Here is a 12339-nt window from a genome sequence, read left to right as displayed (position 1 = left end):
GGAGGAGGTTCAAGGCACACCAGAAGATCTCTGGGTATGAAGGGACCCCTTAGTAGATGTAAGCTGCAGCCTAGCAAGAAGCGCTGTCTCAGACAAGGTACTATTCAGCAGACACAAGCTAGAAATCTATATGGTCATGAAAGTCATGTCAGAAAGCAGAAAGGCAGGGTCCCAGACCCGTGGCGCTTTTGTAAACAGGATGGAATGCCACAAAACACAGTGTTCACAGGTTCACATAGGTACATTCTGAGTGTGGGGGGAACAGATGGCTCCTGTTTTGTTTTAATTTTGTTCTGTGTCCTTTTTTGTGCATTCCATGTGTTCTGCAATAAGCACCTATAACTTCTGGAATTAGAAGAACTATTTTTAAGAATCTTAGGCCTGGCGGGGTGGCTCACGTGTGTAGTCCCAGCATTTGGGAGGCAGAGGTGGGAGGATTGCTTGAGCCCAAGAATTCGAGACCAGTCTAGGCAACAAAGCGAGGCCTCATCTCTATAAATAAATAAAATAGCTGGTGTGGTGGTTTGTGCCTGTAGTCCTGGCTACACGGGAGGATGGAGCAGGAGGATTACTTGAGCCCAGGAATTCTGGGCTGCAGTGCGCTCTGCCAATTGGGTGTCTTCACTAAGTTTGGCATCAATCTGGTGACTTCCTGCGAGTAGGGGACCACTAGGATGGTTGCCTGTGGGAAGGGGGGATGAACCAGCCCAGGTCAGAAATGGAGCATGTCAAAATCCCATGCTGATCAGTAGTGGGATGGTGCCTGTGAATAGCCACTGAACTCCTACCTGGGCAACTTAGTGAAATCCTGTCTCTAATTTTAAAAATAGAATAAAATAAATAGAACATTATCTGCATGACAACAGGGACTAGGTCTGTTTTGTTCATGGCTATATATACCCCTGGGGCCTGAGACAATAGGTATAATAGGTACTCAAAGTACTTGTTGAATGCATAGACAAACTGGTGAATAAATGAAGTTAGAGGTTTTTGGGGTTAGTACAAGTGTTGTTTTCTGGCACTGGGTTGGGAGACCCAGATCTCTTCTCCAGGCTCCTTGAAGGTGATACGTACATTGGACTCTAAAAGCAAAGCAATGGCCTTGGCTCTAAACTTCAACGTATTTAGTGTTTAACGAGCTCTTTCAGTCCATAGGAAAAGGTTTAAAGACGTTAGGCCTGTAGAACCCAGATAGTGGCTCATAAATGTCAACTTCCACTAAAAGGAACCAGAGTTCCTTAGAGAAATGGCTGTTTTCATGCCTGGGGCTGCAAGCATACAAGGTGAACCTGGGACTCCTTGTTATTCCCAAAAACAAGGAGCTCTCAAAGACTTCTAGGTCAGTGGCAAAAATGACCCAAGAACCAAACTGAAGGGGCTCCCATTGCCCAGAAATGGGACCATCTGGATAATGACATAATTTGTTGTTATTGTTTTGCTTTTCTGTTTTGTTTTGTTTTGAGGCAGTGTCTCACTCTGTCACCCATGCTGGAGTGCAGTGACATGATCCTAGCTCACCAAAGCCTCAACCTCCTGGGCTTATGCGATCCTCTCAAGCAGATCTTGAACTCCTGGACTCAAGCAATCCTCCTGTCTTGGCCTCCCAAGGTGCTGGGATTACAAGTGTGAGCCACTGCACCTGGCTCGTAATGTTTTGAAGCACAACAAATATATTAACACCTATGAGCTTATACTGACATTCAAAAAAATTCCAAAACAAAATTAATCCATCCCCTTGGAAAATTGCTAAGGCACAAATAAGAAATTTGAAATAAGTTCTGAAAATTGATAAAAGAAAGGGAAATAATCAAGCCCTTACCCTGCTCTTCTCTATGGACTATGCTTCAAGATAACCAAATAAAGAGTCAATGCTTCCCTCCATAGAAAACCATTCAAGTTCATAAATGAAGAAGCAATGAGATAATTAGAAAAATCACCATTTTGCAAACCCCCAATGAAATAATAGATGTAGGTAGCAATAACTAATGGCTGCTACCCATTATGTAAGTCAGTAGGGGATATTATGGGGGATAAATTAGAGCAAAAAACAAAACCCATAGCTCAATGTCAGTTAGAGTTACTAAAAGTGGACAGCCAGACTCTCGGGCTGATGCAATAGGAATCAGGCAACACCATCAGGAAGTAATCTTGCACACGGGCGAGCGTGCACACGCGCACACACATGCATGAAGCCAGTAAAGTCTTTGATTTTAACTCTTGGAGTTCCAACAGGGATAGAGGAACAGGTTAACCGATAGTATCTGGAAGTAATAAACCAAGTTCAGATATGTGGAAATCCTACAGGACAAATGACTCGGTTTCCTCAACAACTATATGGTTTAAAAATAATAGGAAAGGGAACCATTAGAGCCAAGGAGACTGGAGACAGATCAACCATACGTAGTTCTTGTTTGCATCCTGACTCAAACAAGGCAACTACAAAAATGTTTGTGAGATAATCAGGGAAAAGTGACTACAAGTCAAGTATTGGGTCCTATTAGAAATTGCTTATTTTGTTGAATGTGACAATATTGAGATATTGGGATTAGAGTTTTAAGTCATTACTTTTTCTTTTTTTGAGTCAGAGTTTCAGTCTATTGCCCAGAGAAGATGTGCAGCGGCATGGTCATGGCTCACTGCATCTTCAGCCTCCTGGACTCACGCAATCCTTCTGCCTTAGTCTCCTGAGTAGCTGGGACTACAGACATGCCACCACGCCCAGCTAATTTTTTGTAGAGTCATGGTCTTGCTCTGTTGCCCAGGCTGGTCTTGAATTCCTGGCCTCAAGTTATCCTCTCACCTCTGCCTCCCAAACTGCTGGAATTATAGGCATGAGCCACCACCATGCCTGGCTTAAGTCATTACTTTTAAAACTACATATTGAAATATCTGCATGTAAAAGTATATGATATCTGAGATTTACTTTAAAATACTCCAGCAAAAAATATAAGTTAGAGAATGGCAGAGACAAGAAGGTTGAAAAGTGGGATTTTGCAGAAGCAGGTGAGGATCCCATGGTTTTGCATCCCTGTATCCTCTCATTCACCTAGAAGGGAGACCTGATTTGCTTTTTTCCCCAATTGATTATAGTCTAATACTTTCAAAAATATAATAAAAGTAAATTGCTAAAAAAAACTTTTTTTAAATTAAAATTTTAAAATTGTAAAAAGTGATTAAAAACAAACCAGACACATAAGATAGAAGTTCAAATTTTTCACTGAATTTGACAGACAAAATTATACTTCAATAAATGTAATCAGAACAAACACACCACATAGAAAGAGAAAGGATTTTTTAAACCACACATATTTTCAATGAATGTGTGTATATAAATGATAAATATAAAATTGCTATTATATTCATAACTTTTTATCATTCCACATATTAATAACTTATCAGAAAGTTGAGTAAGATAGTGATTCTCCTTGTTAAATGTCTCTGCACATAGTTTGAACAAAAGACATGTATATCAATATTTAAAGTTGTAAGATTTTTTGTTTTGTTTTATTTTGTTTTTGAGTCAGAGTTACACTCTGTCACCCAGGCTGAAATGCAGTGACATGATCACAGCTTGCCACAACCTTGACCTCTTAAACTCAGGCAATCCTTCCACCTCAGCCTCCTGACTAGCTGGGACTATAGGCAAACAACACCACATCCAGCTAATTCTTTTGTAAAGATAAAGTCTCACTTTGTTGCCTAGGCTGGTCTCAAACTCTTAGCCTCAAGTGATTCTCGCATCTCATCCTCATGAATTGCTGGGATTATAGGCGTGAGCCATCATACCTGGTCAATATTTAAAACGTTTAATGTGACAAACGAACTTGCTTCTTGCTTGATAATTTGTCCACCTAGTTTGGGTTGATGATGTCATGATTCACAGGGGATAACATGCATCTAAACTTTCTATTTTGTCGCCATGACATTTCTAGTAGAGAAATCCACCTCACAGAGGTATGTCGATGGGAATGGCAGAAGATATTTAACTTAATAAAATTAAATTAATCATTATTATTTTTAGAGACAAGGTCTTACTCTGTCACCCAAGCTGGAGTGCATTGGTACAGTCATAACTCACTGCAGCCTCGAACTCCCAAGGTCAAGTGATTTTCCCAACTCAACCTCCCGAGTAGCTGGTACTAAAGGCATGTGCCACCACACCTGGCTAATTATTTTGTTGTTGTTGTTGAGACAGGGAATCTTACTATGTTGTACAGGCTTGTGTCAAACTCTTAACCTCAAACGATCCTCCCATCTTTGCCTCCCAAAGCGCTGGGATTACAGGCATTAGCCACTACACGTGCCAAGGCAGAAGAGATTTTAAAGTAATGAGCAAATTCAGAATATTCATTTTTAACTTCTATCCAAAGTAAAGCGAATAATGCTGTATTTTCAAAATGTATCTTCTGTCCTTGGTCAGTAGCCAGTTTCATTCATTACTTATTCATTGTTGGATTTAAATTATCCATATCTATCAATGAAATAAATAGATTCTAGAACCATAATTTTCTCATATGTGCATGATATTTGATGGAAAATAAAATCCAAATTCACAATTAAATCTTCAAGACAGGTTGGCACAGTGGCTCAACCTATAACCCCAGCACTTTGGAAGGCCAAGATGTGAGGATTGCTTGAGCCCAAAAGCTTGAGACCAGCCTGGACAACATAGTGAGACTCTGTCTCAACAATAAAATAAAAAATCAGGCAGGTAGGGTGGTGTGCACCTGTAGTTCTAACAACTTAGGAGGTGACGGAAGGATTGCCTGAGTCTAGGAGGTCAAGGTTGCGGTGACCTGTGATCATGCCACTGCACTTCCAGCCTGGGCAATAAAGTGAGACCCTGAGTCAAAACAAGCAAAGAAAAATCTGCGAGATAAGTTCTGGTGTCTGTTGCACAGTAGGGCAAGGACGGTTAACGGTAAGGTATTGTGTATTACAAAATAACTAGAAGAGAGGCTTTGAATATTCTCATCACAAAGAAATGATAAATGTATGAGATAATGAACATGCTCAGTATCTTGACTTGATCAATATACAACATATGTGTATCAATACATCAAGTTGTTCCTCATCAATATATACAATTACAATGTGTCAATTTCAAAAGTTAATTAATTAAAAAATACACTTAAAATAACAAAGATATCAGAAAAATCAAGTCTAGCTGTCCAGTTCACATCTTTAAACATTGGATCAGACAGATGCCTTATCTAGAAGAAGCATCATGAATTTGTTCTGCATTTTATTCCTGACGGGCTTCTTCCCCAACAATTATTGTGCCTCAGTGTGAAGTGAGAGATTATTGTGTTCCATTTACATAATATTACACAAAAGAAAGAAAAATAATATTTAATTTCATGCATTTGTCTTTATATAATTCACAAATTCTTTTTTTGAGTTGAGGTCTCGCTCTGTCACCCAGGCTGGAGTGCAGTGGCATGATCATGGCTCACCACAACCTCAACATCCTGGGCTCAGGCAATCCTTCTATCTCAGCCTCTCAAATAGCTGGGACTACAGGTTCTCACCACCATACCTGGCTTATTTTTTTTAGAGATGAGGTTTTCCTATGTTTCCCGGGGTGGTCTCGAAATCCTGGGTTCAAGTAATCCTCCTGCCTCAGCCTCCCAAAGTGCTGGGATTACAGGCATGAGTCATCAAGCTCTATCACAAATTTCTAATTCATTACTAAGTGCACTATTTGGTTCACTTGGGCTTTTTTTCTCTTCTTTCTTTTCTTTTCTTTTTTTTTTTTTTGGCAGCAAGACTTTCTTAGTGAATGGAGCAATGCATTGATTTGCATTCTGTCACAAGGTCCTTAGTCCGGATGACTGCTCTGCTCCAGAATATTCTCTCGTCATTGCAGTTGTCAGAACACACACTCCTATGCAAAACTTCTGCTCCAAACCACATTTGGTGACAATGTATTCTTTCATAGTTTCATATTCAGAGCTAGTTTGTGTCAATCAGCAATGAAACTAAAAAGAATATATCGCCATCATGTTCAAATTGCACTCCTACTAGAAAAGTCACATTAGCAAATCTGCACATTCTTTGAGATACAGTGGATTTTAAAAAATAATAAATAGAGACCAGATCTCGATGTGTTGCCCAGGCTGGACTTGATCTCCTAGGTTCAAGCAATCCTCCTGTCTCAGCCTCCCAAACTGCTAGGATTACAGGTGTAAGCCACTGCACGCAGCCTGGAAAATTCTTTACTGGCTTTATTTGTTCTACAGGTTGGTTTTCTGTATCACTAGACGGGTCCTGAATACATTAAGCTATGTTGTTGAAACATGGGTTTAAATAATACAGGGTTAAAAATGAACAATTGGCCCTTTGCTTCCCTAATTTAATAACGTGCTATGTTAAAAACAAATAAGGTTGAGTAAAAATTGAAAATAAGTTATACAAATAAATTTCTCAGATTTGTATACACTTTTGGATTTCAGTCATCAAACTAAACCTAAAATCATACATGTTGTATCATGTTACACCATACACAGTTTACCACATGAGTTCAACAAATCCAAACTGCTCCTGGTCTGGTGACCTCGCACTCCGGTGTGGTGGCAATGTCAGACTGTTACAAAAGTTACTCGATGTTTACACTGTTTCTGTAAGGGGGGGCAGGGTTAAAAAATGTATACACATTTCAAGAGATATTATCTATGTATTGCTTTTCAAAGTTGAATTAAATCATAGCAGCAATGTGTAGTATGAAGTTTGCTCAGTCGTGCTTCCATTTTCTTTGATTGTTCTGTCTGTCGCATAGTGATGCTAGCATTCACTTGATTAACGCCATCTTTCCAGCGAATATCATACTTAAAGCGGGTACACTTTGTTTTTGGCACCCTGTATTTATTTCCTAATGGATTAGGAACAAGCAGACTGTGTACCACAGTCCTCATGGACCACAGCTGTAGGAGCATGGCATTGTACAATTCTCTCTGCTTTTGTGTGGATATCTGTTTTCTATTACTGCATAATGAATTACAGAAAAATTAATGTCTTAAGGGATTGTAGATTTGAATAATTTTGAATCACTGAACAAGGAAAACAGAGGAAGATTGAAGGGAGAACAAAAGGTGGAGGGGCAGAGAGAGGGAGACACAGTCCCTCATCATAGCATAAACCCAGCACTGGGCTGGGGCCTTGCACACTACAGTGTACAAAGAAGGCCACCTCACACTAAGCCATACAATGCAGGGGATTCCATCCAGACCAAAATGGATCACTGGAGGACATTAAGGTGGACAGGAGTCAGACATAGTGACATGGACCTATAATCCCCAGGAGTTAGAGTCCAGCCTGAACAGCATAGGAAGACTCTGTCTCTAAAAAAAAATCTAGACTATTCTCCCCAGCATGGAAGGTCTAGTCATTTGGCAGAATCAGGTTTTACAGACCATATTGTCCCTGTACCAACTACCAACTCTGCTGGTTAGAAGGAAAACAGCCACAGACTATGTGAATGAAGGATTATGGCTATGTTCCAATAAATCTTTATCTGCAAAAAAAAATTAACTTCTTAAAACACACATTTGTCATCTCACAGTTTCCATGGGTTAGGAGTCCAGGTATATCCAGCTGGAGCCTCTGCCCAGGGTCTCATGAGGCTCTGGCACATGTGTCAGTGGGTTGCCTTCCCATTTGGGGGCTCAATTTGGGAAGAATGTACTTCAAGCTCACTCGGGTTGTTGGAGAACTTCAGGCCCAGACGGTGGTAAGACTGAGGTCCTCTGTTCCTACTGGCTGCTGCTTTTCCTAAACCATTTATAATTGTCTGTGGGTTTCATGGGGGCCAGTGGAAGAGAGAGAGTCTCTGCAGCTTGGAGTTTCCTTTTTTAAAAAAAATCTCTGAACTGTTTATTGGCCCTCTGTTTCCTCCACCTCAATGCCTCATAACTTTGATGTCATTGATCTCAGACAACAATTTGCCATCCACTAACCTGCAGGTGGTGGTCTTTTGGATGGTCTGAATGGAGCTGCTGCTGTCCAAGGCATCACTGAGACTGAAGTCCTCCCTGTCCTCCATCAGGCGGTGCTGGGTGGCGATCTCAGCCTCCAGCTTGACTTTGATGTTCTGCAGGGCCTTGTACTCCTGAGCCTGGTTCTGCTCCTCTGCCCAAGTCTGTGCCAGCTCAGATTCCAGGTACAGCAGGGCGCCACTGAGCTGCTCCATCAACAGGGCATGGGGGGCCTCCACCTCCCTCAGACTGTTCTCCAAACTGGCCTTCAGGTTTCTCATGGAGTCCAGGCTGGTCTCCAAGGACTGTGCTGTATGTCTCAGTTCCATGAGCATCATCTTGGCGGACTGCGATCTTGGCGGACTGCGTGGTGACCAGTGTGGTTCTCTCCTCGATCTGCTGGGACCAGTACTTGTTCAGCTCCTCTTAGTTCTCCTGAGCCAGCTCATCATACTGGGTCTGGATGTCTGTCATGATCTTGCTGAGGTCCTGAGATTTGGGGGCATCTATCTCCATGGTCAACCCAGAGCTGGCAATCTGGGCTTGCAGGACTTTTACTTCCTCTTAGTGGTTCTTCATGAAGAGAGATCCTCCTTGAGGGCCTCGATCTCTGTCTCCAACTGCAGCCGGGTGACATTGGTGTCATCAGTGACCTTGCAGAGCCCACTGATGTTGCTCTCCGTGGACTGGTTCATGGCCAGCTCTATCTCATACTTGACTCTAAAGTCATGAGCAGCAAGATAGTCATTGCCATTCTGCAGACCGATGCGGGCATTGTCCACAGAAGCTGCAAAGATCTGAGTCCTCAGGTCCTTGATGGTCTTGAAGTGATGCCCCCAGTCTGACCTGGGGTCCCTTCTTTTCTAGATGTTCCCAGATTTTGCTCTCCAGACTCCAATTCTTGGTCTCCAGACTCCTACCATCACCAGGTAGGAGGCCAGGCAGTCTTTCAGCTCTTGCATGATCTCCTTTTGGCTCTGGATACCCCCCAGACTCCCGGCCACCCCCATGGCCAGGCCCCTGGATCCCCAGCTGCCCCAGAAGGTGGTGGAGAGGGACACAGAGATCTGGAAGCCCAAGCCACCAGCACCTGCATAGATGTTGCTAGTAGGTCAGAGGCTGGGTGGCTGGATGGAGCCCACAGGGACCAGTAATTGGTGGAGAAGGTAGTGGAGTAAGTAGTGGAGCCAGTGGTGAAGCAAGTGGTGCCAGTGGAGAGCCAAACAGCAGGACTCATGTTCTGTCTTCTCTTTCTTTCTTTTTTAGATGGCTGCTTGAGGTTAAATGTTATTTATTCATTTATTTAAGTCAGAGCTGCACTGTCATCCAGGCTGGAGTGAGTGCAGTGACACTCTCGTGGCTACCACCGCCTCCACATACTGGGCTCAGGTAATCCTTCCACCTCAGACTTTAAAGTAGCTGGAACCACAAGCGAGCACTATCATGCCCAACTGATGTTTTTATTTATCGTAGAGACCAAGTCTCGTCAAGTTGCCCAGGCTAGTGTCGAACCCCTGGGCTCAGGCAATCCTCTTGCCCCTGCCTCCAAAGTGCTGGGATTACAGGCATGAGACTCCACCACACCCAACTGGAGTCTCTTTTTAAGAGCTCACATGATTAGGGCACAACTGCCCAGGTAAATTTCTCTTTTGATTAACTTAAAGTGAACTAACTAGAGATCTTCACTACATCTGCAAAATTTCTTCAACTTTGCCACATAATGAAACTGAATCACAGATGTCACATTGGGCAATGGTGATCACAGGACTGCCTTAAAAGTTCACCTACCACAGTATGTGTTTGAACATCTTCTTAATAATGCAAGTCTGGAGGCAAGACAGATTCAGCCTTCACTGTCATTGTTTTAGACCCAGGTCCAAGGGCCATTCTCACCACTGTCCAGCACCAGAGGTTCAGGAGAGCATGCTGTCCTGTGCCCAGTCCAGGAACACAGGAAGCCCTTTCCCCCAAGCTCCTCACCCTGTAGGGGCAGAGAGAGGATCTCAAAGGGAAGGAAGAGGGATGGTCCAGCCTTCCTACCCTGGGAGAGCAACTTGCCCCTCATCCCACTTTGCCCCCTGACTCCATGAAAGGAAGAAGTGAGAAAGGTCACACCACATAGTCTTTTCCCATATTCTCTTAGATAAGACCTATGTTCTGCACATCCTCCAAAAGTAAACAACCTCACCAGTATCTCTGAATTCAAGCAACACATTTCCAACCAGGTGGGAGTGGGAGGAGGCCAGGTAACCTTAATTACCTCCTAAAAGCCATATATCCAAATGCAGTTACACTTGCAGTTAGAGCTTCAACATACGAAGTTGGAGGAACATAATTCAGTTCACAGCAGACATTAAACCAACCTTGAATTCCTAGGATAAATTACACTTGGTCATGATATGTAGTCTAAGAATGGGTTTTATATTCCAGCAATATTCCTGAGCACATTTATTTAAACAAACAAACAAAAAATGTAGAAGGGAGAACCTTAACCCTCTTCCCACAGCCAAGGGCCAAGAATAATATCACATGGAGTGGGGTAGTCACTTGGTTTAATCCCATGTAGTCTTACTGAAGTTCCACATCTTTAGCATTTGAAGCACAGCATCGCTAGGATGGGCTGGGAGTACTTGCTCACTCCTGGTTTCCCCAAGGGGAGCTTCCTGCCCTACCTCCTGACTCCTTCAAAAAAAATTGCTGCCGGGCTCGGTGGCTCAGCCTGTAATCCTGCACCTTTGGGAGGCTGAGATGAGTGGATTGCCTGAGCCCGCGGGTTCGAGACCCACCTGGGCAGCGAGACCTCATCTCTACAATAAATCAAAAAATCAGCTGGGTGTGGTAGCGCACGCCTGTAATCCTGGCTACTTGGAAGGCTGAGGTGGAAGGATCGCCAGAGCCCAGCAGGTCGAGGTTGCGGTGGCCGGGAGCGGCCACTGCACTCCAGTCTGGGTGACAGAGTGAGATTCCAACTCAAAAAAAAAAAAAAATTGCAGTAGGGAAGGGAATGGAAGAGCAATTTGTGTTCTCTTGGACTCCAGCAGTGACCTCTGGGGAAGATGCTTTTATTCTAGTGGACCAGCCATGGGTGTTTAGATGGAAATACCCTTAGAGTAGAGAAAGGTTTATTGAATTTTCAGAAATCACTGGAAACAGCACCCACTATATACATTTTGCGTCTCACTTACCAAATTTCTGATTTCTCACTTGGTCTGAGCAGAATTGTGCAGACCATTATAAGGAGATCTTGAAGTATTGAAAACGTGAACTCATTTCTTAGTTGTAATAGGTTTTGTAGATCCCTCAGGATTTTCTGTATATAAGATCATGTGATCTACAAGTAGCGATAGTTTCATTTCTTCCTTCTGGGTGCCTTTCATTTCATTTTCTTACCTAATTGGCTCAGAAACTCCAGTATGTTGAATAGAAGTGGTGAAAGTGGGTACCCATGTCCTGTTTCTGATCTCAGCAGGGGAAGCTTTCGATCTTTTACCATTAAATATGATGTTAGCTGTGATTTTTCACAGATGCCCTTTATTGTGTCAAAGAAATTCTATTCCTAGTTTGTTGAGTGCTTTTATCAGGGTGTTGAATCTTAACGAATGCTTTTTCTCTATTGCAATTATATGGTTTGTGTCCTTTACTCCATTGACATGGTATATTATATGAATTAATTTTTGGATGTCGTATTAGTTCAGGTTGCCATAACATTATGCCATAGACTAGGTGGATTAAACAACAGAAATTTACATTCTCACAGTTCTAGAGGCTGAAAGTCTGAGATCAGAGTAACAACACAGTCAGATTCTGGTGAAGGGCCCTCTTCTAGGCTTGCAGGCAGTCACCTTCTCACTGTATCCTCATGTAGCAGAGCAAAAAAGAGATCCCTTTCTCTTTCTCTTTTTATAAAGACACTAATCCTCTCAGATTACGACCCATACCCTTGTGACCTCAATTAACCTTAATTGCTTCCTAAAAGTCATATCTCCAGCCAGGTGCAGTGGTTTACTTCTGAAATATCAGGACTTTAGGAGACTGAGACAAGGGGATTGCCTGAGCCCAGGGGCTCAAGACCAACCTGAGAAACATGGTGAGACCTCATCTCTACAATCAATCAATCAATCAATAAGCTAAGCATGGTGGCATGCATCTGTAGTTCTAGCTATTTGGAAGGCCGAGGCAGAAGAATCACCTGAGCCCAGCAGGTCAAGGTTGCAGTAGCTGTCAGCATGCCACTGCACTCCTGCCTGGATGACAGAGTGAGACTCTGCCTCGAAAGAAAGAAAGAAAGAAAGAAAGAAAGAAAGAAAGAAAGAAAGAAAGAAAGAAAGAAAGAAAGAAAGAAAGAAAGAAAGAAAGAAAGAAAGAA

At 42.7% G+C, this 12339-nt stretch overlaps 1 pseudogene; it reads right to left on the bottom strand.

Annotated features, from left to right (window-relative positions):
- Nucleotides 1-7897: 7897 nt before the first annotated feature.
- On the bottom strand, nt 7898-9210 carry LOC103270777 (annotated as a pseudogene).
- Nucleotides 9211-12339: the final 3129 nt, after the last annotated feature.

Source organism: Carlito syrichta, unplaced genomic scaffold, assembly GCF_000164805.1.
Source record: "Carlito syrichta isolate Samal-C Ts95f unplaced genomic scaffold, Tarsius_syrichta-2.0.1 Scaffold310000, whole genome shotgun sequence".
NCBI classification, from domain to species: Eukaryota; Metazoa; Chordata; class Mammalia; order Primates; family Tarsiidae; genus Carlito; species Carlito syrichta.
The sequence above is the reverse complement of the archived record's forward strand: the minus strand, read 5'-3'. Positions and strand labels throughout refer to the sequence as shown.